Here is a 27,183-nt window from a genome sequence, read left to right on the forward strand (position 1 = left end):
ATGTATATGTGTGTATATATATGTATATGTGTGTATATATGTATATATGTATGTATACATATGTATATGTGTATATATGTATGTGTGTATATATATGTATATGTGTGTATATATATGTATATGTGTGTATATATGTATGTGTATATATATGTATGTATACATATGTATATGTGTATATATGTATATGTGTGTATATATGTATATGTGTGTATATATATGTATATGTGTGTATATATATATATGTATATGTGTGTATATACACATGTACCTCTCTAGAACCCTGCTCTATTTAAGGAACATGCCACAAAGATACGATTGAGCACAAAACAGAGAAAGGCCAAAGTAAGAGAGAGCATAATTAAAAAGGAGATTAAGAGAATAAGCTAGAAATCTGATATTTAACATTAACATTTAATAACATTTCACTTTGTATCCATACAGCAATATCCATTTTATAAGCTCAACATTACTCTGAAATATTATTGCATGCAAAAAGAAACTTTTTGCTATAATACAGATTGAAAGAGATTTATTTGAAAACATTTGGTGATTGCCATACTCAGAAGCCTAAATGGTGCTATTTTACTATGCCTAAACTATGAGGAAATCACTGAAGCCTTTATAGCAAGAAGGAAAACTCCAGGGAGCCTCCCAACAATTTAGCATTGCAAATTCTTGTGGTAATGTTAATTTTACTTTTCACAGAGAAGTACTAAAATGCTGTTCATTATGATTAAGATTTTCTACCTGTAGAAATGTAAAAAAAAAAAAAAAAAAATAGTGTGAGGCTTATTATACCACAGACATCATTTCGCATATAATACAGGCCTCACAGCGGGGCATCTAGGCCTCAGGAAGGTTTCTTTGAACCTATTACCTTCAACAATAAGCACTGGTAAACATCTTCTACCAAGGGACTCTGAGATTCTAAAGGAAGCACTCTTCCCTAGGATTCACAGTCCTATTCATGGGTCCCAGAATAGAATTTGGACCATCTCTTCTGTGCAGGAGGATAGAAAAAAAAAAAAGTCATGTCTTTACCTTCACTAATCTCTAACTGTCCTGAATTATGACTTTTGTCAACAAACCACAATAGTATTAGTGATATCTATGAATTTTTCATCATAGAAATTATTTTCGTATCACTTTTCAGTTGTTACAGATATCATAAAGTATTACTTATACTTCTGCAAAATTACTTCAAAAATTACTATTGTTTTTAAACATATGTCTAGATCTTGTAATTTAATGCATTGCAAAGCCTATTACTATGTCACAAATGTGATTTCTCACCTTTTGATAACTATATTTCAATATCAGTGATTTTCTGTGTCATATTCTGCATGTGATTATAAGCATCTCAAACATTAAGAACATTATCATTATTCTGAGAAGAGACTCATAAACTTCACCAGATTGCCAATGGCTTCATGGCACTGTGCTGGCTTATTTTTCCGACTTGGCTAGGATAAACTACACCTCCCAGCATGTCCTTCCCTTTACGACTCAGTACGGGTAGACCACAGGAGAGTTTTATGAGATTTGAGGGTGCAAGTGAAGCACTGTCCATACTGCTTTTTATTTGTAACACCAGGGGATGGTCATTCGTGCTGTTGTTGATCAAGGGCTGCTTATCTTTGGGATCACCCCCTTTTTTTTTTCTCTTATGAGCCTGTAACTGGGCATGCAACTATTCTATCTTACCCTGGATCCTCCTTGAGCTTTCCCTTGGCCAGATGTGTGTTTAGCTCTGTGGGCATGAGTTCCATTTTCTCCTATAGTACATGAGTTCTGTCCATGTTCATGGGTTTCCAGTCATGCTTGTGGGTTACAGCTTGTCGTCACTCTTTGACACTTTGCATCCATCTTCCCTTCCTAACTGCCTGTCCTACAGATTCAAACTCCAGCATCAGATACAAAGACAACAGCCTCACAGATATTGTTTGACAGCAATTGTATAAACCCTTACTACAACCCCATGCATCTGTCAGTTTGTCAGAGTGTGGTGGCTTGCGTGTTCCTGTGATGCTGGAAGCTACGCCATCAGTATTTCAAATACCAGCAGGGTCACTCATGGTGGACGGGTTTCAGCTGAGCTTCCGGACTAAGAAAGACTAGGAAGAAGGAACTGGCAGTCTACTTCTGAAAAAATTAGCCAGTGAAAATCTTATGAAAAACAGCATAACATTGTCTGATACAGTGTTGGAAGATGAGCCCCTCAAGTTGGAAGGCACTCAAAATACAACTGAGGAAGAGCTGCCTCCTCAAAGCACAGTCGATCTTACTGAACATGGATGGAGTCAAGCTTTTGGGACGTTCATTTTCTGATGTAGCTTGACTCCAAGTTAGAAGAAACAGCTACAAATATCCATTAGTAATCAGACTGTAGAATGTACAAAGTATGAATCTAGGAAAATTGGAAGGCATCCAAAATGAAATAGAAAGCATAAACATTGATATCCTAGGCATTAGTGAGCTGAAATGGACTGGTATCGGCCATTTTGAATCAGACAATCATATGGTCTATGATGTCAGAAATGACTAATTAAAGGGGAATTGAGTCGCATTCATCATCAAAAAAAAAAAAAAAAAAAAATTTCAAGATCCACCCTGAAGTACAATGTTATCATTGATAGGATAATATCCATAAGCCTACAAGGAAGACAGACAGACGATGGAAAAGTTCGATATCATCAGTCAGAATAAGGTCAGGGGCTGACTGTGGAATAGACCACCAATTGCTCCTATACAAGTTCAAGTTGAAGAAAATTAGAACAAGTCCATGAGAGCCAAAATACAATCTTGAAAATACCCCACCTGAATTTAGAGACTGTCTCAAGAATAGATTTGACGTACTGAATATTAATGACCGAAGACCAGATAAGTTGTAGAATGACATCAAGGACATCATACATGAAGAAAACAAGAGGTCATTAAAAAGACAGGAAAGAAAGAAAAGATCAAAACGAATGTTAGAAGAGATAGTGAAACGTGCTCTTGAACGTAGAGTAAGCTAAAGCAAAAGGAAGAAATGATAAACTAAAAGAGCTGAACAGAAGATTTCAAAAGGCGGCTCAAGAAGACAAAGTAAAGTATTATAATGACATGTGTAAAGACCTGAGATCGGAAATCAAAAGAGAAGAACACGCTTGTCATTTCACAAGCTGAAAGAACTGAAGAAAAAATTCAAGCCTCGAGTTACAGTATTGAAGGATTATATAGGGAAAATATGAAAAGACACAAGCAACATCAAAAGAAGATGGAAGGAATACACAGAGTCATTGTACCAAAAAGAATTGGTCAACGTTCAACCATTTCAGGGGGTAGCATATCATCGAGAACACCAATGGTACAGAAGGAAGAAGCCCAAGCTGCACTGAAGGCAGTGGTGAAAAACAAGGCTCCAGGAATTGACAGAATACCAACTGAGATGTTTCTACAAACAGATGCAGGACTGGAAGTGCTCACTCATCTCTGCCAAGAAATCTGGAAGACAGCTACCTGGCCAACCGACTGGAAGAGATCCATATTTGTGCCTATACCAAAGGAAGGTGATCCAACAGAATTTGGAAATCATCAAACAATATCATTAATATCACACACAAGTAAAATTTTGCTGAAGATCATTCAAAAGCCGTTATGGCAGTACATTGACAGCAGTATATCCAACTGTCAGAAATTCAAGCTGGATTCAGAAGACGTGGAATGAGGCATATCATTACTGATGTCAGATGGATCTTGGTTTAAAGCAGAGAATATCAGAAAGATGTTTACCTGTGTTTTATTGACTATGCAAAGGCATTTGACTGTATGGATCATAACAAATTATGGATAACATTGCGAAGAATGGGAATTCCAGAACACTTAATTGTGCTCATGAAGAATCTCTACATGGACCAAGAGATAGTCGTTCAAACAGAACAAGGGGATACTGTGTGGTTTAAAGTCAGGAAAGGTGCGGTCAGCGTTGTATCCTTTCACCATACTTATTCAATCTATATGCTGAGCAAATAACACAAGAAGCTGGACTATATGAAGAAGAACAGGGGATCAGGATTGGAGGAGGACTCATTAACAACCTGAGATATGCAGATGACACAACCTTGCTTGCTGAAAGTGAAGAGGACTTGAAGCACTTACTGATGAAGATCAAAGACCACAGCCTTCAGTATGGATTATATGTCAACATAAAACAAAACTCACAACTGGACCAATAAGCAACATCGTAATCAATGGAGAGAAGACTGAAGTTATCCAGGATTTCATTTTACTTGGCTCCACAATCAACGCCCATGGAAGCAGCAGTCAAGAAATTAAACGATGCATTCCACTGGGCAAATCTACTGCAAAAGATCTCTTTAAAGTATTAAAAAGCCAAGAAAGGACTAAGGTGCACCTGACCCAAGGCATAGTGTTTTCAATTGCCTCATATGCATGCGAAAGCTGGACAATGACTAAGGAAGACTGAAGAAGAATTGATGCCTTTGAATTATGGTGTTGGAGAAGAATACTGAATATATCACGGACTGCCAAAAGAATAAACAAATCTGTCTTGGAAGAAATAAAGCCAGAATGCTTCTTAGAAGCAAGGATGGTGAGACTTTGTCTCAAGTACTTTGGACATGTTATCAGGAGGGACCAGTACCTAGAGAAGGATATCATACAGGGTAAAGAATAGGGTCAGCGAAAAAGAGGAAGCCCCTCAATGAGATGGATTGACACAGTGGCTGCAACAGTGAGCTCAAGCGTAACAACAATTGTGACAGGATGGTGCAGGATCGGGCAGTGTTTCCTTCTGTTGTCCATGGTGTTGCTATGAGTCAGAACCGACTGTATGGCACTTACCAACAACAACTTACAAGAAACTCTTATAATAACACACACACATTCTAATTGCTCAGCTTCTCTGGGTGAATACTAGCTGACTATGCTGCTCCCACTTAGATTCTCAAGAAGCTCTTTTTCATTTATTTCATAATAGCGGGTCGGATTATTAGAACATTCAATGTTAAGGAGATTTGAGGCTAGGTAGAAAGATACTGTCTGTCTAATACTTTTTTAATTTCTGTAATTTTATATATTTGTCAAAATATTATTAAAAATCTTCCATGTTGGTAGTGACCTCACTGAAATAAAATCAGTTTGAGATGAAGCCTATTTCTTTGTAGTCTCTCTCATTGTCTCAAATGAATATTATATAACCTACTGTAACAGGACTAATTACCTGAGGCCTATTAAGAAGCAATGGTGCATAAAACCATTTCCAATATCAAGTCCAGAACAGGACAAAAGGTGAATTCATTAATGTGAATGTTAATACAAATGAAATAGGAAGTCACAGTTGTTAATTATGCTGAGAAAACAAATTAGAATTTGTCACACTTAAGGAAAATCTTTTTTTTTAAATAAACTATCCAAAGGGGGGAACCCTGGTGGCGCAGTGGTTAAGAGCTACGAGTGCTAACCAAAAGGTCGGCAGTTCAAATCCACCAGGTGCTCCTTGCAAACTCTATGTGGCAGTTCTACTCTGTCCTTTAGGGTCGCTATCAGTAGGAATCGACTAGATGGCAACGGGTTTCTTTTTTTGGGGGGGCGGGGTATCCAAAGGGGATTTTGTTAATATTGTTCTTTCAGGTATGATATCAGAAATATATATAACAGAATTTTTTAAAATCTCTGAAAATGGAGAACTTAACATTTTTTAATGTTGTTGCGTTTTATATCCTGGGTGCCCAAGGATACATTTGACAATAATTCAGAACAGAGAATACGAACTCTTTCTTCTAATCGCAAGGACAATTGCTGCAGCTTAAGAGAATGAATAACGGATAAAAAATTGTTATTTTTGGAACTGATGTTCACTATATTGATGTCTATTCTATACTTGAATCTCTAACTGAAGAGAAGCTGTGGATTTTCCTTTTAAAGACATCTAATTTTTACACTTATTCATTTGCACTTCTGTTAATCCAAAACCAAGCCCATTGCCTTCGAGTCGATTCCGACTCATAAGGGCACTGTAGGACCGAATAGAACTGCCCCGTGGGGTTTCCAAGGCTGTAATCCTTACGGGAACAGACTGCCACATCTTTCTCCCTCGGAGCAGTTGGTGGGTTCGAATGGTCGACCTTGCGATTAGCAGCCCAGTGTTTAAACCGCTGCGCCAACAGGGCTCCTTGCCCTGACGTGACACAGCATTTTTTTCCCCTTTAAAGGTGTTAAGAGCTTTACTCCAAATAAACAAAAACTCCCATAACTCCCTAGCATAGAACCCGGAACAAGAAAGAGCAGAGGAAGTGTGCTCATTTTTCATGATTCCACTTGGAAACCATGTTCACTTAGCAGATTCATCACACTGAAATTTCAATTAAATGATACTCAGTAAGAACGACAAATTAAGGTTTTCCTGTGGTGGTGGTATATACTATATCTTCAAGATCTTCTGTCACAATCTTTAAAACAAAGGCAGACAAAATTTTCAATATCTTTTTGGTACTCTTTTAGGCATTTAGAGTTCTTTCCTGACAAAAATTACCAACCTCCTCACAGGTAGCTCAACTCCTGGTGATTAACACAATGGCCCGCAATATATGTTAAATAAGTATATGTGTTGAATAAATGAATACATTTATAACCTTTAACTTTCACAATGAAATATCTTTGTTTCCAGCATGGCTGATATTTATAGTATATAGGTGCTTTTATAGTTAGAAATAAAAAATACTTGCCCTTCAGATACTCACTAAAAAACTCATTTATGAGTTGTCTGCCATAAAAATCTTATCTGAAGCCTGCTGGAGACAGTTGATATTCAAGATAATTGTCTAAAGAATAAGCTGCCAACCATTCACTCCTCAGGACCCTCCAGGCTTTTTCCCTGAGTTCCCAGATAATCAGAAACCTGTCATAATCACTTTGCTTCCTGATGTAATTGCATTTAAATTTTGTTCAAGGTGTCTACCAAAGGCTCATACAAGCAACAACCATATGTGGAATATATTTCCCATATTTTACAAAGTTGCTATGGAAATGCACATCATTCTGTTGTTCAAATGTATACGCATCCTCAAAACACAGAAGGCAGAAAGATGTTTCTCTTGATGAGCTGCTATTGTCTTTTCCTGATGCGGTTGGGTTAACAAAATAAAGTTACACACCGAAATGCTGTCAATTTCCCCAACACTTGTTTGTTCATTTTGTTTTGTTTTCACAGGAAAAATCCTCCTGTCCGGTTTAGAACTTGATGCCCACCTTTCACATCTATTGATGATTCTGGGGCTCACGGTCTGTATCTTTTCTGTCAGTCAACACAAATTACTTCTGGGTTAGATATTTAACAAAACCTTTAAAAAGATACTGTGATCTGTACTACAAACACAGTGGTAAAAGAGATGTAAAAGTAATTATGAGATATTAGCTCATATGGTTAAAGTCATTGTTATTAGTCTAGTCTATCACAACTGGTTTCCGGAGCCCCCAAAATAATCCATGTGTACAAATTTCACTGATGTCCATAATATTCTTTAAAGGTTACTAATAACCTTTTTAAATTTATTTATTATTGATATAAAAATATAGATAACACAACATTTGCCAATTCAACATGTTTCACGTATAAAGTTCAGAGACATCAATTAGTCAATTGTGTTGTGCAACCATCACCAATATCCTTTGCCAGATTTTCCATCCTCATAAACAAAATCTCTAATAAACATTTTTATTCTAAATAGTTCCTCACTGACACATATAGAAGGTTTATTTTTCCATTCTTTTATGTCAATTTCCTTCAGCAGGTATCTGTACCTCTTATATATATCTCATATACTCTCTATATATGTTTATCAATGTTGCTTAAATAGTCAAATAAATTTTAAAAATTTTCAGGACAAGCATCATTTTATATTCCTCAGAGTAAACCTAAGTTACTTCTGGCCACATAGTCAATAGCTATTTGGTGAATGATCAAATCAAGAACTGAAACCTCCAGGCTACTGATAAATAGTTTTCTCTTTCTGGCCAAGTGGCTTACTGACATTTACGAATGTAGAAGAACATTTGTAAATGAAATAAAGACTAAAATTCGTTTTCTTGATATATAAGAAATGTCCATGGTGATAAAGCAAAATGTTTGATGTCTTTAATAAAGCAAACAATTACTCCTGAATCTCAATTCTCGACTTTATGTGAGAAAAACTATTCCAGTGGATTAACATTTTTCTTGACATTCCAGAACTCCAAAGTTTATTCGCTTAAAAAATCATTTTAGCTAACCTAGAGGTGCAGTGACTAAATAAAATTAAAGACAAATTAACCACTGGCTACATTACCAAAAATGCCAATGAATAAAAAAGCTAAAAGATGAACTTGAGATAAAAACTATAAGTAGAGATAAGGGGAGCCTTGGAAAATAAATTGAAGGTGTTTCAAATATTGGAAGATCTTTCCCCATACATTGTTCATACAATCTCCCCTAACCTCAACCTCTCAATTTTCGTATTTCCGTTCACTGCAAGTCTTCCCAGTTACTCGCAATCAGAACTTTGGTATCACCTTGATTTTTTTGTTCTCCATCTCTTTTTTCTTCTTTATCAGTTATTCAGGTATTGTGTAGATTTCATTGAAATGTCTCATTTGCCTTTCTCTCCCACTGAATAAAGTATAGGCTTCCCAGGATGGAATTCAGACTTCTCATGGTTTACGTCAACCTTTTCTATCTAGTTTCACTTCCCACTACTCATTTCATAAAATTCTTTCTACATTACCATTATTGCCAGGGGTCTATCATCACATAGGGAGTAAATTCCTAAGTCAAATTCATTATTTTTACTATATTCCATCTGGGAAGTCCTTTAGTATCTGTCTCAGTTTTACCTATTGTGGCGTTTACATTAACCTTACTCAAAGAATTTGGTCTTTGTTCTTGGTTCCTGGGAGATAACCTCTAAAACCTTGGAATTTCCCCAGTGATTGAAGGCTTTTGATGAGAGCTTCAGGCCACACCTGAGAATTTATGCTAATGAGGTGACTCAGGGCAGAAAGACCCCCACCCCCCCACCCCGATAACAGTTGATTTCAGGGGATGTGGGCTGATTCAATCAACCGTGACTTCTTAATGAGGCCTGGACAAGGAAGCTCCATGGGTTTCCTGGTTGGTAAGACATGGATGCATGTAGCGAATCGAAGCTCTGGTTCAGAACCCTCCCAGACCTCACCTCACGTCTCTCCATTTGTATCCTTTTTGCTATAATAAATTTGTAATCATAAGTACAGTGCTTTCTGTGAGTTCTGTGAGTATTCTAGTGAATTATCAAACCCAAGGGAGTAATGGTAGCCAGAAGGCCAAAAGTGAAGGGGTGCTGGGGATCCCTGATCTTACAGCTGGTATCCTGAGGGGATAGAGGGAATGCTCAACTTTGTAGCCAGCAAGTTAGAAGTCAGGGGGATCCTGGGGATTCCCAAGTTTACCGCTGACATCCTAAAGTGATAGTGGGAAAATCCAAATTTTTAGCCAACAGGTCAGAAGGGATGATGTGGTGGACACTGCCATCTTGTTGCTGGCGTGTGAAGTATTGGGCAGTCCTTGAAATCTGGAGGACTGTGTTTTTTATCTTATGAAATCTGCCCCAGCTACAGGCGGGTAGGGTTTAAAGGAAAAAGTGCTGGATGTGCAGCTGGTGTCAGAAGAGAAGTGGAAAGAGGGAAATAGATTGTATAAACTGCATTGACTTGAGAAGAAGCGTTTGATATTTTCCACCTCTCTGTTTCATGTTCCATTTTAATTATACTGATTCTCTCAATTATTGCAGAACTTCATTCATTCCTCTGTTTTTTGTTTTCTTTCCCTATATATATATTTGGGAGCCCTGGTGGCACAGTTGTTAAGAGCTCGGCTGCTAACCAAAAGGTTGGCAGTTCAGATCCACCAGCCACTCCTTGAAAACCCTATGGGGCAGTTCTACTCTGTTCTACAAGGTCTCAATGAGTAGGAATCGACTCGATGGCAATGGGTTTGGTTTTATATATATTTGAACACACATCACATACAAAGATAGACTTAAGGGATTGCAGAGAGAGCACAAGGGCTGTAACATAATCTGTATTTTTTACTGACTTTAATACTACATTTAATTTTTATAATTGGTTTTTCTCCACAGTAAGTATTTAGCAATTTAGAAGCAGTAGTCATATTTTACATTTTTATTGTATTCTCCACCATTCTTAGCACAAACATTCATTTTATTGAAGTCCTTAAAATAAAAAATAAAAAACCCTAATTTCATCTCTCCTAAACTTCTGGGAAAGAAAGTCTATAAAAATAACTAGCATTATAAACCAGAAGATAGAGTTGTTTCTAAGCTAAAATCATTCATTGTCTAAAATACCAGAAAAATAGCCTCTTTTGATAGATATTACCATGTGAAATACAATCTTATCTTAAGGGAATGGAAATAATGGACAAAGAAAAGATAACTGTGAATATAATAAATGCTCTCATTAAAAAATTTGTTTATATGAATTCCAGCCAGATAGAATTATTGTATCTCCCAGGGTAGTTCTTGTTCCAAAGACAGAGGGTCTACTTTGATCATCCTTTAAATCCTTCAAGAAAATTGCATTAATTCTCCAGTGGGAAATAATTATTCGGCCAGCACTATGGTTGAACAGGAAATGCTTTACTAAATCATTTCCTTCCTCCTTTGTATGGTCTCAGAAAAGCAAAGCCAATGTGGTTCGAAGCTACTGACCTATTATAGAACCTAAAACAGTAACTAACTTATGATCATATAATTCCAGGCTTGGAGGATTCCATGTTGGATTAATTAGCTCTTTTTCTCCCAGACAGTCCCTTCAGGATAGATCTGTTTTGCTTTCATTCTTTCAAAAGACTTTTCTTAGTTCTATCTCCGGTTACCCAGGGGTTTAAAAACTCTCACCTCTTAGAAATCTACTCCAATAGCAGTCCAGGATTTTCATACTTCAGTTTTTTCTTTAATCACTTCAAAATGAAGAATTGGTGACCATTTCTATAAGAGGTCATATACTTAAAGTATAACGTTCGGTTATCTCACTATATTTTCTTTTTCAAACACAATTATTCTATTTCCTTAAACATTTCATTAGAGACACTATTACTGGGGATTTTCAATCACATTTTTAATGTTTAACTGCACCACCTCCAGATTCTTCATTAGCCAAGCCAACCACAAAATCAGGAAGGAATGTGTCCAAAGCCAAAAACAGTGGTAGATTCCTTCCTGATGCTTAAAAACCTCCTCCCCATTTGACTAACCCACGCCCTAATAACAGTTCCCTGGTTCCCAAATGGGGTTTCTCAGATCTCTAGGGATTTAATCTAGTGATGGGAGGATTAGAGGAATTCTTTGGCATTATGAAATCCTAATAAAAAGTGTATATTCACCACTGATATAAACGCACAAGTTACTTTAACACCAAATTTCTTTGCCATATCTTGTGCATATGGCCTGATACACTGTCAACAAGCAAAAATTTTATTATTAGGAAATTACATACATCATTTTAATGTTGCTGCTATTCAGCTATCAAAAAATCTTATGGGAATTTAAGATCCATAGATAGGTCTTTAATAATTAAATAGACAGCTGACTATTTCTTACTAAATGCAGTTTTTCAAGAGTAGAACTCCATGATTTCATGAAGAAAAAAAATCATACAGACGAACAGAGTTTGAAAAAAAAACCATAAATACTATACCATGATTTTAGTTTAAGATGAAAGTTTTTTTGTCACCACGCTTTTACAAAATCTTCTTGCTCCATGAGATATACTATTATCTGTCTTTATAAAATTTCCCACTTTTTTATGTGAGTACTATACCAATTTCAAGATCATTTTGAACTGATGTATGCCTCTAAACTATTGGATAGCTTTCTAAAATCTGCTCAAACCTGTAATTATGCTCTTTCTATTACCATATTCAGCAATAAGTAAGTTGTTTAAAAATACTGAGGTGACCAAATAGTCCAGTAAGGAGCCCTTGGAATGGTGATGACTCCACAGATTACACATCTTTAGATACGTCTCCCCCACATGTCTGTCAGTTTGTCATACTGTGGGGGCTTGCATGTTACTGTGATGCTGGAAGCTATGCCACTAGTATTCAAATACCAGTACGGTCACCCACGGCAGATAGATTTCAGCTGAGCTTCCAGACGAAGACAGACTAGGAAAAAGGACCCAGCAGTCTACTTTCGAAAAGAATTAGCCAGTGAAAACCTTATGAATAGCAGTGGAACACTGTCTGATACAGTGTTGGAAGATGAGCCCTCAGGTTGGAAGGCACTCAAGAGACAACTGGGGAAGAGCTGCCTCCTCAAAGTAGAGTCAACCTTAATGACATGGATGGAGTCAAGCTTTTGGGACCTTCATTTGCTGATGTGGCACGACTCAAAATGAGAAGAAACAGCTGCAAACATCCATTAACAATCGGAACGTGAAATGTACAAAGTATGAATCTAGGAAAATTGGAAATCGTCAAAAATGAAATGGAATGCATAAACATTGCTGTCCTAGGCATTACTGAGCTGAAATGGACTGTGTCTTAGTCATCTAGTGCTGCTATAACAGAAATACCACAAGTGGATGGCTTCAACAAAGAGAAGTTTATTCTCTCACAGTCCAGTAGGCTATAAGTCCAAACTCAAGGCATCAGTACCAGGGGAAGGTTTTCTCTCTCTGTCGGCTCTAGAGAAAGATCCTTGTGATGCATCTGTCTTCCCTTGTCTGGGAGCATCTCAGCACAGGAACCTCAGGTCCAGAGGACGTGCTCTGCTCCTGGCACTGCTTTCTTGTTGGTATGAGGTTCCCAGGTGTCTCTGCTCAATTCTCTCTTTTATATCTCAAAAGAGATTGGCTTGAGACACTATCCAATCTTGTATACCTCATCAGTATAACTGCTGATAATTCATCTTATTTGATCATGGTGATTGAATTTACAACACATAAGGAAATCACATCAGATTACAAAATGGTACACAATTATACAATACTGGGAATCATGACCCAGCCAAGCTGACAGATATTTTTTGGGGACACAATTCAATCCATGACAGACTGGCATTGGCCATTTTGAACAGGATAATCATATGGTCTACTATGCCGGGAATGAAAACTTGAAGTGGAATGGTGTTGCAGTCATCGTCAAAAAGAACATTTCAAGATCTATCCTGAAGTACAACACTGTCAGTGATAGGATAATATCCATATGCCCACAAGGAAGACCAGTTAATATGACGGTTATTCAAATTTACACACCAACCACTAAGGCCAAAGATGAAGAAACTGAAGATTTTTACCAGCTTTTGGAGTCTGAAATTGATCGAACATGCAATCAAGATGCATTGATAATTACTGGTGATTGGAATACGGAAGTTGGAAACAAAGAAGGATGGGTAGTTAGAAAACATGGCCTTGGTGATAGAAACAATGCCAGATATTGCATGATAGAATTTAGCAAGACCAATGACTTCTTCATTGCAAATATTTTTTTTCACCAACATAAATGGCGACTCTACACGTGGACCTTGCCAGATGGAATACACAGGAATCAAATCGACTACATCTGTAGAAAAAGACGATGGAAAAGCTCGGTATCATCAGTCAGAACAAGGCCAGGGGCTGACTGCAGAACAGACCATCAACTGCTTCTATGAAAAGTTCAAGTTGAAACTTAAGAAAATTAGAACAAGTCCACGAGAGCTGAAGTACGACCTTGAGTATCTCCGGCCTGAATTTAGAGACCATCTCAAGAATAGATTTCACACGTTGAACACTAATGACTGAAGACCAAATGAGTTATAGAATGACATCAAGGACATCATACATGAAGAAAGCAAAACCAAAAAAAACCTGTTGCCATCGAGTCAATTCTGACTCATAGTGACCCTAAAGGACAGAGCAGAACTGCCCTATAAGGTTTCCAAGGAGTGCCCGGTGGATTCAAACTGCCAACCTTTTGGTTAGCTGTCATAGCTCTTAACCACTACGCCACCAGGGTTTCCTGAAGGAAGCAAGAGGTCATTAAAAAGACAGGAAAGAAAGAAAAGACCAAAATGGATGTCAGAAGAGACTCTGAAACTTGCTATTGAAGGTAGAGTAGCTAAGGCGAGAGGAAGAAATGATGAAGTAAAAGAACTGAACAAAAGATTTCAAAGAGCGGCTTGAGAAGACAAAGTAAAGTATTATAATGACGTGCAAAAATCTGGAGTTAGAAAATCAAAAGGGAAGAATACACTGGGCATTTCTCAAGCTGAAAGAACTGAAGAGAAAATTCAAGACTTGAGGTGCAATATTGAAGGAATCTATGGGGAAAATAGTAATCGACACAGGAAGTATCAGAAGAAAATGGAAGGAATACACAGAGTCACTATACCAAAATCAACTGACTGACATTCAACCATTTCAGGAGTCATCATATGATCAGGAACCAATGGTACTGAAGGAAGAGGTCCAAGCTGCACTGAAGGCATTGGCGAAAAACAAGGCCCGAGGAATTGACGGAATACCAATTGAGATGTTTCAACAAATGGATTCAGCGCTGGAAGTGCTCACTCATCTACATCAAGAAATTTGGAAGACAGCTACCTGGCCAACTGACAGGAAGAGATCCATATTTATGCCTATTCCAAAGAAAGGCGATCCAACAGAATGCAGAAATTACAAACAATATCATTAATATCACACGTAAGTAAAATTTTGCTGAAGATCATTCAAAAGCAGCTGTTGTTCGAACAGAATAAAGGGATATAATGAATACAGTATAATTTTTCCTCTTGTTTTATGGAAATAATCTGCCTGAATATAAAATATAAAATAATGATGATAATACCAATGTCAAGGTAAATGATGTACACCACATTCTCTCAATCTATTGGGTGTCTCATAGAAAACTAATTAGGGATGAAGGAATTACCGTATCTAAGTCTCAAAAGGCAGTTGAAAAAAGAGGAGAAATTCTATTTGCTTCATACTGTGTTTCAGAAACTGAGAAACAGCAAGATGTCTCAACTCTGTGACAATCAGAAGGATAGTAAATTTGACGGTTCAGAAAACAGTCAATGAAATGTCATTCATGACTATCCACACAATAGGCTTGTTTGTTTTTGCACCATGCAAAATGAATGTTCTTGGAGTCTTACATGTTAAAATCATGCAGTCCACATGTCCTCATGATGATTATAATCCTTCAATGAAAAATCCAAGTATTAGTATCAAGATAAAAATCACTATTACCTAAAGATGGTCAGTACTCAGTTAGTTCCTAAGGCAACATAGGTCAGTTTGTACAGATAAAATCTAATGCGTTTGTGCACTGAAACAGAGGATATTCTAATCAGCCATATATCTGCCCAGGCCAAATCAACATGCCTTATAGCACTGCCCCTTTAAACTACTTCACCAACTGATCAGATTCTTATCAAGTGTCATTAGAGTATCAGCTAATACATAGAAGGAAACAGAGTTAGCCTAAAGAAGAAATGCTTTTTCACTATTCACTGAAACTAAATAAAATTTACCTAAAACAAAGCATTAAAAAGATACAAGCAATGAAATCTTTTATTAAAGCAAAATTGGATCCTAATTCTAAATGAAAACTGTGGCTCTCTGCACCAGCAAGTCTTCTTTAGCAAAGATAAAAATGGAAGAACTTACAAAACATAGCAGTGTCTTGTCTAAATCACAGCAGGGCAACCTGGTACGTTCTCTCAGAATTCTTCTTCAGCGCATTTCCTGGAAAAGAAAATTAAAATGAATAAACTCAAAGGCTTTAATTTAAAAATAATTATAAGGAAACTAAGTTGGCATAATGGTAAGACCACCCAAATACTGCACAAACTGTGGTCCTCGCTTTGTTTGTGCCCCTCTTCAGGTCATGTGAAAGAATTTATACCAGTTTCTATACAGTGCCAAAATATTTAAGCACTTCAGTATATTAAAAATGAGTCAATCGAAGTTTTACTTTCTAATACAGAAGTTCCAAATGATATCGTCTGAGACAGAAAGGGTGGTTTATGCCATTTATGTGCTGCTGAATATTGCAGGACATTTAGGAATGGCCCCAAAGACAAAGCACAAGCTCAAAAATCAAGCTAGAATATCTGGCCCCGGTTTGATCCAGGAGTTTCAGGAAGACCCAGTCTGAAAGTGAGTATATAAGATATCCAGATGTTGTCCAAAAAAATTACAAAGGAAATATATACTTTTACAATGGCCAGAACTGGCAGTCATCATCTTAGCCAAGTGATAACATTTATAGTTGAGTATCACTAAAAGTAGGACAATGTGATAATTCAGTACTTTTTGATATAATGCAATAAGAAGTACATCATCTATAATGTATTCTTGCCAATAATGTACACCAAACTTTCAGTTTACAGAAAATAGAAAAGACAGAGGGAAAAGTTAATGATCTCACGTGGAAATAATCAGACAAATCCAGAATGGGAGACATTCTACATGAAAACAGGACAGAACTCTGAAACAAAAGTCACTGTAATTTTTAAAAATTGGGCTAAATTCTTGTAGGTTAAAAGAGGCTAAAGAGCTATAACAAACAAATGCAGATTATAAACCCAGATAAGATCCTAGCAAAAGCAAGAAAAAAGAGAAGAGAAGAAAGGAGGGGGGAGAGAAGAGGAAGGGAGGTAGGAAAGAAAGCAGGAACAGAGGGATACAGGGGGAAGAAGGGAAGAAAGATTGAAGGACAGAAAGGGGGGAGGGAGACAGGAAGGGATTTATTAAAACATTTTTGAGATAATTTGAAAAATGTCAATGTGAACTAGAGTCAGGTGCTATTTTAGAATCACTTTAATTCTTAGATGTAATAATAATACTGTGACGGTTTAGGAATTATTTCTCAAAGTGCAGTCCCTGGAACAGTAGCATCAGCATCATCTGGGAGTTGTCAGAAATGAAAATGCTTTGGTCTCATCCAGACTTACTGAAAAAAAAAAAAAAAAAAAAACCGCAGGGGTTTTACTCAACAATTTGTATCTTTACAAGCAATCTAGGTGATTCTGATTTATGCTAAAGTTTGAGAACCACTCATTTAGGAGAATATCATTCTTAGAAAATGTATGCTGAAATATTTCAGGGTGAAGGACAAGCATCTAAAACTTACTTATAACAGGTCCAGCATATATATGGTAGATAAAGCAAATGTGGCTAAATATATATAATAGAAAGATAAAGACAATATGGCAACCTCTTTAACCCAAATGAATTAGGGTGGAGGGCATATAATTATTTAATATAAATATTTCAGATTTTCTAGATTTTTTAAAATTGTTTACATAAAATTGTGGAAAAAATTAAGCTTTTAAGAAAGCAATCAGGGCACCATATTCTACAATCCCAAGTGCTTCCCATGAGTTTCCAGCAGTGCGATTTGCATAACTGAAATATGAATGGCCTCTCTGGAGTTCTACAACATGCAGTCCCTGAAAGAGAAATCTGTAACTATTTTACAACAAATCACTACATCTTACTGAATTTGATTATTCCATGATTTAAATATGGGAAGAAAATAAAACTGTCAGAAACTGGAATAGTAAAAATAATTAATTCGGGAAAAGAAAAATGCTTTAATTTTATAAATAGTGTTAGAAGGCATGATGGGCATGAGATAATAATATCCGACAGATAGCTTGAGATATGAGACATGAATGATAAATCAGAGACAGAGATAAAGATTAGAAAGTTAAGATATAGAAGTAGAGTTGAATAATGAAAATAAGCTCTCTGAGGATTAATAGGCTCTTAGCAAAAGCAAGAAAAATGAGAAGGAAAAAAAAAAGATGCTCCAGAATGCTATCCCCATTCCCAGGTAGAAGTAACAAAAATAACTTCCACCTTTCCAAAGACTCTAGCTGTTTGGCTTAATGGATAACTACAGTTCCCCTTATTTTATCATTCTATTTCTTCCCCACAATTTTGTCTCTCTTTCGAAGGGGGAATCACTTGACTGGGCCACAGGCAGGGGACAGGTTTCTGTTTATTTTGTTTCATTTTGTTCTATTGTCTGTTCTGTGTAGGTTTCTTACTATCACAATTCAGAACACTTCTAGCAGCAATTCAGAAGTTACTATTTATATATAGGATTCCTAAGTAAATATTCTCATGTAGTTTTTCTGGTGAGGAAAAGTGAGTCAGTGCATTTCTGTAAAATGCATGCACCTCTTTAAATAGAAATTTACGTGGCACATATCACATGTATTCAACACACAGATTTATGTAAGAAATCATAGTTTTATGTAAAGCTAGTTAATTCATTGAAGGCCTCTCAGGAGCTACGCTAATTAAAACAGCCCTGTTTTCTATAGCAAAATACAACGCAGGCACAGAAAACAAGTCTGCAAACAAGGTCATCATGAGTAAAATCTGGAAAGCTTTGCTATTGCTTTTGACAATTCATTCTCAGAGCTTCCACCTTCAGACCTTAGAAGAACAATCACAAATAGTTTCCTATTTCTATTTACCTATAATCATACAAAAAAAAGGAAAGTATAAATTCATTCTAGTGAAATAGGATATTCATTTGTTTTCTCCATCAGTTCTTACAAACTGTCTCCTTCCTTGAAGAGCATCACCACGCCATTATAAAAAACGTCCTCTCAAGTGTTAAGACAAATTTGATTTAAATTATGGGATTATATTTCCAAATGCCAAATGTAATTTGTGCTGACAAGAGGAATTTTTTCCCCATAGACAAATGTTCAAGTTCTTCCATTGTTTAATGTCAAATTAAATACAAAACTTCTCATTTTGTGCCTGCATATACGTATTTAGCTCCCTTCCATCTGCTCTGCAAATGCTCTGATAAAATGGTCTCCCATGGCAACCCACCGTGGCATTTTAGCTCAGTGTCTCCCAACTGGGAAACCACAGCAGCATTTCAAGGACAGTTTTTCATCCATTTGGAAAGTGCTGGTTTTACTAGAATCCCCTCCACAATTTCCATGGAAGGACATAGAAGCTACATACAAATTCCTTTACACTTTCCAGAAAATACTTGATTTTCACACGGCTTGTGTGAATTGTATTTAAATGCTAAAGAGGAGAGTGAGTGAAGTGTTTTCACAAAATCACTATCATCCTGACTCTAACAAAGTGTTGGCAGGTAATTATTCTTATTAATGTAACGGAAGTCTTTTATCCTAGAAAGTTGTAAGGAATACAAGCTTCTGAATTCAGAATTGTAGTCGGAAGAAGAATAAGTCAACCCTATTTATTCCATATTTACAACACACAATGGCATCAGTTTATTTGGTAATTTATGCTGAGGGAATTCTGGTGTACTGGACAGAAGGGTGAGCCAAAAGCAGTGGACCTGGGCTCTGTCCCCAAGGTGTCAACTACTGGCCCCAGGACTAGACCTGGGCTGTCCCCAAGATGGTCACTACTGGCTCCAGGACTAGACCTGGGCTCTGCCCCCAGATGGCCACTACTGGCTCCAGGGCTATACCTGGGCTCTGTCCCCAAGGTAGCCACTACTGGCCCCAGGACTAGAGCTGGGCTGTCCCCAAGGTGACGACTACTGGCCCCAGGACTAGACCTGGGCTCTGTCCCCAAGGTGGTCACTATTGGCTCCAGGACTAGACCTGGGCTCTATCCCCAAGGTGACTACTACTGGCCCCAGGACTAGAGCTGGGCTGTCCCCAAGGTGACTACTACTGGCTCCAGGACTAGACCTGGGCTCTATCCCCAAGGTGACGACTACTGGCCCCAGGACTAGACCTGGGCTCTGTCCCCAACATGGCCACTACTGACCCCAGGACTAGACCTGGGCTGTCCCCAAGGTGGCCACTACTGGCTCCAGGACCCAGAGAATTCATGCAGTCTCTCTAACCTCAATTTTCCAGTTTAGAAAATGCGGGCATTCTGAAGACAATCTGAGGTTCTCATTAAAACTCTTTGTTAACAACAAAGTACTATTTAATGTAGTTTATCGCTATACTCTCTAACTCAACATTTTATTATTTCGAGTGTCATCTATACATAATTAAAACATAACAATGCTATGGTAGCTTCAAGCACATGTATTCAAAACAATGAAATAAAATACTAAATGAAGTCTCGAAGAATGAGAAAGGAACAGGTAACTGCTTTCTGCATAATCTGCCCTTTCTTCTGAAATCAAAGCACTCCACTTTGTACTATGCAATACCTGAATTTCATATTGCTTTTGTGCCTTCAAATATACTTACACATTTTAGCAGCTATTTTCAAAGCATAATTATATTGACAACAGGCTTAACATTCTATCATGATAAACCAGTATGAAAATGCTAAAAGTGTATGCATTTTAAAAGGTATGCTTATTTTTGAAATATTTTATTCCATTTCACCTTTCAGATGCCATTACTGGTGCTTAAATTTAAAATAATAATGTTTATAACAGTTACGTGTGATTTTGCATTCTAATTAATCTGACTCAGAACACTTTTAATTTATTGCGTATGTTTTTACAAAACTCTGGATTGAAAATTACAAATGCACTTGATTAAAATTGAGTAACATAGGATTTACTTTCTATAAGTAAATATAATGGTTTTAGACAAATTTTCAAACTAGAAATTTACTTAGAACAATAATATCATATGAAAAAAATAACACTTGATTGTACTCACTGATATGGAAGAAACCATGGGTGAAAAGATCTATACTGAGCTATTACTTCCAATTGAACTGATGTACGCAATAAAATCATAAAACCGACTAATTCAAAGAATAGCTGATATGAACAGTTGGAAATGCTTATCCCTTCACTTTTCAGTGGCATCTCTCGGAGACTATGCTATTCCCTTCGATAATTTATTCTCAGATAATGTATTCTAGCTTCTAATTGAGGACAGTCTCAAATGGATTGCTATATTTGATTAACTATAACCACACAAAATAGGAAAGTATAAACTCATACTAGCAATATACAATATTAATTTGTTTTTCTTTATTAGTTCTTAGAGCTACGTATTTTCTTAAAGAGCATTATCAAGTCTTTATAAAATAGCTTTATCACATTTTAAAACAAATTAGATTTGTAATTATAGGATTGTATTTCCAAATGACAAATCACATTTGTCACAACAAGAGCCCTTGCTTCCCTCCCTTTAATCAATATTCTGCAACAGAAAGAGGAAAATCACATCTCAAAAATATCTAATAAAAATTACGCTACTGAGAAGTATTTGCTGGCAGGAAGCTCATTGCCCACCCCTCCCATTGTCAGTGGACTCATATTTTGTTACAGTAACACTTTCAGCTTCTCTGTGCCCACCCTCCACTCACTGGTCCTAGGCAGCGAGAGGAGTAAATTATCTGACTCAAGAATTTAGGAAAAGGAATCAGGAAAATGTGGCTCAGTCCCACCAGGTTTCTGCCTCCTTCTAAGTAGGTCTCAGCAGGAGGCACGTGTCATGGATTGAATTGTGTCCCCCAAAAAACGCGTGCAGCACCTTGGCTAGGTCATGTTTCCCAGTATTGCATGATTGTGTTATCTGATGTGATTTCCTTATGTGTTGTAAACTCTACCACTATGACGAGATTATATGTGATCTCCTCACGTGTTATAAATTCGATCACTGTGATGAGGTTATACTGATGAAGGTGACAAGATTACTGTCTTAATGCAATGTTTTTTGAGATATAAAAGAGAGAAGTGAGCAGAGACACATGGGAACCTCATATCAACAAGAAAGCAGTGCCAGGAGCAGAGCGCGTCCTTAGGACCTGAGGTTCCTGCACAGAGAAGCTCCCAGACCAAAGGAAGACCAATGCATCACCAGGACCTTCTTCCAGAGCCGACAGAGAGAAAGCCTTCTCCTGGTGCTGATGCCCTGAATTTGGACTTGTAGCCTACTGGACCGTGAGAGAATAAACTTCTCTTGTTAAAGCCATCCACTTGTGGTATTTCTGTTAGAGCAGCACTAGATGACTGAGACAGCATGCATTGCAGGGTGCTCTCACCCATGCAGGGGAGGGGCTGCCCTGTGGGGGAGGCCTGTGGTTGTCCAGCTGTACCAATGACTGGGTGAGAAAATCGGCAGAGCTGAAGGTGGAGGACAAGCCACTTATGGCCACTGATTTAAGTCACATACTCCAATGTAGCTTTATCAAGAACGAAGCTGATATTTCAATCTCCAGTCATCATGACTTCCTTCTATCTCTTGGTTGTGAACTCAAGCAAAGAAGATGAGTTGTCATATTATCAGATTAAAAACTATTATAGTTTATTTAAAGTCTCATCACATTGAAATACAAAGCATTCATACCAACATACGTGTGTGCATGTGCACACACACACGCACAGATAACACACAAAATGAACAATGGAATTTCATCCAAAGAAAGCTGATAGAGCTGTGACCTACATCAATTATAAAACTTCTCAATTATTGATAACTTTACGCAACACAGATTACTTATGCTGTTGGCTAAGGGCTGGTAGGAGCACAGCCCAAGCGTGTTCTAAGGGAGCATCTGGCTGCCCCACATCCCGGTAGGGGGCATCACACAACAAGAGAACTAAAGGTCTATCTGGATGAGTTACCACACTTTTCAAAAAAGACAGAGTATCTCAGGTGTGAAGAGAATCTGATTCAGAGTCCACCACAGTACCATCCGACTTTCTAAAATGATAATGTACTAGACAGACTGCTTTCTTCACATATACACCTACTTCTCACTTCTCAACTCTGTAGTTATCTGATGTTCCACATTTATGAAAATAGTGAAAACTCTACTCCCCAACTATTTTGCACATTAGTGATGTATGTCTGGCAGTACCGGATGCCGAGGTGCGAGGTGAGAGTAGCGCTGGCTGTGATTGCTGAAGTTATGTGTCAGCTTGGCGGAGTCATGATTCTCAATGGTTTGCAATGATGTAATTTGGCAGTTACGTCATGATGTAATTTGGCGGGTGTGCGATGATGTGATTTTCACATAATGCTGGTTTTCGCATAACAACCTTGTCTTTGGAGCCTGACCGTGTTGATAAGTGAGGAGTGGGTGCATATCATTTTCTAAGTATATTACTTTCCTAGGACTGCTGTAACAAGGTACCACAAACTGAGTGGCTTATCACAACAGAAATCAATTGTCTCATAGGTCTGGAGACTAGAGTCTGAAATCAAGGTATTGCAGGGCCATGCTCTCTGAAGGCGCCACAAGAGCATCCTTCCTTGTCTCTTCTGCCTTCTTGTGGCTGCCAGAAATCCTTGGCATTACTTGGTTTATCAATGCATCACTCCAGTCTCCTAATCCATCTTCATGTGCCTTCTCTCCGGTGTGTATTCAAATTTCCCTCCTCTTATAAAACACCAGTCATTGGAGTAGGGCCCACGCTAATCCATTATAACCTAATCTTTTTTTAATTTTTAATTTTACTGTTGTACTTGAAGGGTAAGTTTACAATTCAAGTTAGTCTCTCATACAAAAATTTATACATACATTGTTATGTGACCCTAATTGTTCTCCCTATATTGTGACAGCACATTCCTCCTTTCCACCCCTGATTTCCCATGTCCATTCAACCAGCTCCTGACCCTGTCTTCTCATCTCACCTTCACCATTATGATCTAATCTTAACTTAAGCCTTCCAAGACTCTATTTCCAAATAAGATCACATTCACAGGTCCCAGGTGATGAGGACTTTAAACTATCTCTTGAGGGAGGAAGACACAAATCAACTCATAACACCCAATATACTGAAAATTCCTTGAGGGTGAATTGTTTTACATCCTTAGCATAGTGTCTTATAAATAGTACCTATTCAACCAAAGTTGAAGTTGGTTGTTTCTCAACCAGTTTCAAATTCTCATGGAATCCAGACTTTCTGGAGCCATGGAGGCCTAATGAATCCCCAAAACTATTTCCCTTACACCAAAAATATTCCCTGAAGTCTTCTTAAAACTACACAATAGTCTTACTTAACTAGTAAAGAATGTCTTCCTTGAGCATTATGCTCTTTTAAGATCTAACTGTATGGGATCAAATTGACAACAGCAACTTGAGAGATTAGATAGGAACCTTAGGGGGCAATGAATGAGTTTATGTTAATGGAGGTGGAACATCACAGAAAAGAAGGGTGAGAATGGTTATACAACTTGAAGAATGTAATCAATGTCGCTGAATTGTACACATAGAAATTTGAAATTGTACACATAGAAACTTGATTTGGTGTATGTTTTTGCTGTGTATATTCTCAACAACAAAAAATAAAATATTTTTAAAAGTTTCATTTTCCAAGTAATTCTTATTCAATAATCATTTACGACTTGTGCCTTCTTTGGATATTTTTTTTTTTTTAATCTTTCTAAAATCGTTTTCATTAGATATTATAAAGAAATTTCATGAATGGGTCAAAGAAAGTCATTTTCCTGTTTATTTTGAAGTTACTTTCCAAACACATTACTACTACAACAGGGGATTCATTGCTTTTACAATGCCAGATCAATTGGTTACTAGGGTTTCTGAAATTTCAAGGGAGAACTTAACATTAAGGTAGTTTTCATTATGCTAAAATACATTCACATTTCAGTTTCTATCGGCTGCTGAAGGTAGTACCTGTTAACAAATTCCATTTTTCCTAAGAGAATACACGCTTATTTGAGAAACAGATCGATTTCCTCTGGTATCTAACTCATTCTCTTGTAGTAAATATGCGGCTCAATGCCATTAAGTCATACTTTCCTGTATGGTTCCCACTAATTTGAAATCAAGGGAATTTTCTGAGCTGCGTTTATTTATAATCCTTCTCTCTGCCAAAACTTACCACAATATTCAATGTACTCTGGAAAGATACATGAGAAATTTCTAATAGTGATGGTCTCCAGGGGGGAGACTGTGTGCTAGGGTGGAACAGAGAATTATTTCTGCCACTTGAATGGATAATTTCTGGAATAATTTCTTTTATAAGGATCAGAACAAAGCCGGTTCCTATGAGGTGGAGGTTTAAGTTGTTCCAAATACCCAACTTTTCCAAACTGCTGTCCTACTCCGTCATCTGTAACATCAACTACTCCTCCCCCCGGCCCCCGCCATCTTCGGGTTCTGTAATTCGCTGCAAAGTCTCACAGAACTCATAAACCGTATCTCCAGGAAATGGCTCATGCAGTTGTAGAAGCTGGCAAATCCCAAATCCGTGGGTCAGTGGTCAGGGTGGAGGCATCTCCTGATCCACCTGGCTGCAGGGGCTGATGACCCCAAGCCTGCAGGTCAGATGACAGGCTGTGGCTCATAGGCTGTGGAGGCTGGTGAATCAGGTTAGACTACAGGCTGCTGGCTCAACAAGCTGTGGAAGCTGGCAAATCCCAGAATTGCCAGGTCAGACGGCGGGCGGCTGGCTCAATCTCCAAGAACAAGAGTTCAGATGATCATGGACTGGAGGTGGGATACAGAGTGAGAGAGAGATAACGTCCCCAGAGTATTTATTCATATACATTTGATGCAAACCACACCCTCAAGGAACCGCCCCCCCACTTGAGAAGGCACATACCCTTTAGTAAGGGTAGTGACAAGGGTAATGTGGTAACTTGAGTCACACCCTCTAGTAAGATGGTGACTCAAGATACATCTCTAATCCTGCCTAATTAACACAACCACAGGCATAGAGGCTAGGATTCACAACACTTCACAAAATGGAGGATAGTTAGATCACAAAATGGAAGACAACCATAGCCGAGCCAAGCTGACACATAACCCCAACCATCACAGGTTCCATACACCTTATTTGCATAGTCCCACTCCATCATTGTGTGTCAGTCACAAAGACTATGGCTAGAAGGGCCATATTAAGTACTTCATTGCACCGCACCTCTGTTTGTCTAAATACTGAACTTCTTCTAGCATATGTAATGTATTAACAATGGACTAACAATAGAAGATTCAAGGCACAAAACCAAGTATTATAGAGTCTAACTGACTATATTAATCTTGGAAAAAACAAATTGTGCAAGTTTAAGTGAGCAATTATTTCCCTAAGTAACAAGGTATGCAGCAAGTAGAGCTACATCTACTTGCTGGCCAATGCTAATTGGCCAGACTGAGGAGTAGTAATGGATACTCTTGAATTTTTCCTCTCCAATACCTTATGTACACTTTGGGGGATTTCCATGCAGAATTTGCTTTGATCGTTGTCTTGGAGCTCCTCTTCTTCACATAAAAAGACAGAGTCCTCCCGCTTCGTTAGTAGTGCAGCGGGTGTCTTCTTTCTTCTCTGCAGAGTCTCTTCAGTCCCATGCAAATAACAAATACTGGAAAGGAACTATGCCTAATACTATAGAGCTGCATTTTGAAACACAACCCACATCAATGAAGCTGATTATATATGGAAATATAGAGCACTGTATTATTTTACGCTAGCATTCTTTTAAAATAAGAGCAAGTCAATAATCTGGTAAAGGATCGCTTCTTCTTGTTGTTAGGTGTCATCGAGTCAGTTCTGACTCAGAGTGACCCTGTGCACAACAGGACGGGACACTGCCCAGTCCTGCGCCATCCTCACAATTGTTATGCTTGAGCCCATTGTTGCAACCACTGTCAATCCATCTTATTGAGGGTCTTCCTCTTTTTCACTGACCTTCTGCTTTACCAAACATGATGTCCCTGACCAGGGACTGCTCTCCACTAATAACATGTCCAAAGTATGTGAGACAAAGTTTTGCCATCCTCACTTCCAAGGAGCACTCTGGCTGTATTTCTTCCCAAGACAGACTCATTCGTTCTTTTGGCAGTCCATGGTATATTCAATATTTTTCAAAACACCATAATTCAAAGACACCAGTTCTTCTTCAGTCTTCCTTATTCCTTGTCCAGCTTTCACATGCATATGAGGAAACCAAAAATATCAAGGCCTGGGTCAGGCACACGATAGTCCTCACAGTGACATCTTTAACATTTTAAAGAGTTCTTTTGCAGCAGATTTGCCCAAAGCAAGGTGTCATCTGATTTCCTGACTGCTGCTTCCATGGGTGTTGACTGTAGATTCAAGTAAAATGAAATCCTTTACAACATCGATATTTTCTCTGTTTATCATGATGTTGCTTATTGGTCTAGTTGCAAGGATTTTTGTTTTCTTTATGTTGAGGTGTAATCCATACTGAAGGCTGTGGTCTTTGATCTTCATCAGTAAGTGCTTCAAGTCCTCTT

This window comes from Trichechus manatus, unplaced genomic scaffold (genome assembly GCF_000243295.1).
Source record: "Trichechus manatus latirostris isolate Lorelei unplaced genomic scaffold, TriManLat1.0 scaffold00089, whole genome shotgun sequence".
Taxonomy (NCBI): domain Eukaryota; kingdom Metazoa; phylum Chordata; class Mammalia; order Sirenia; family Trichechidae; genus Trichechus; species Trichechus manatus.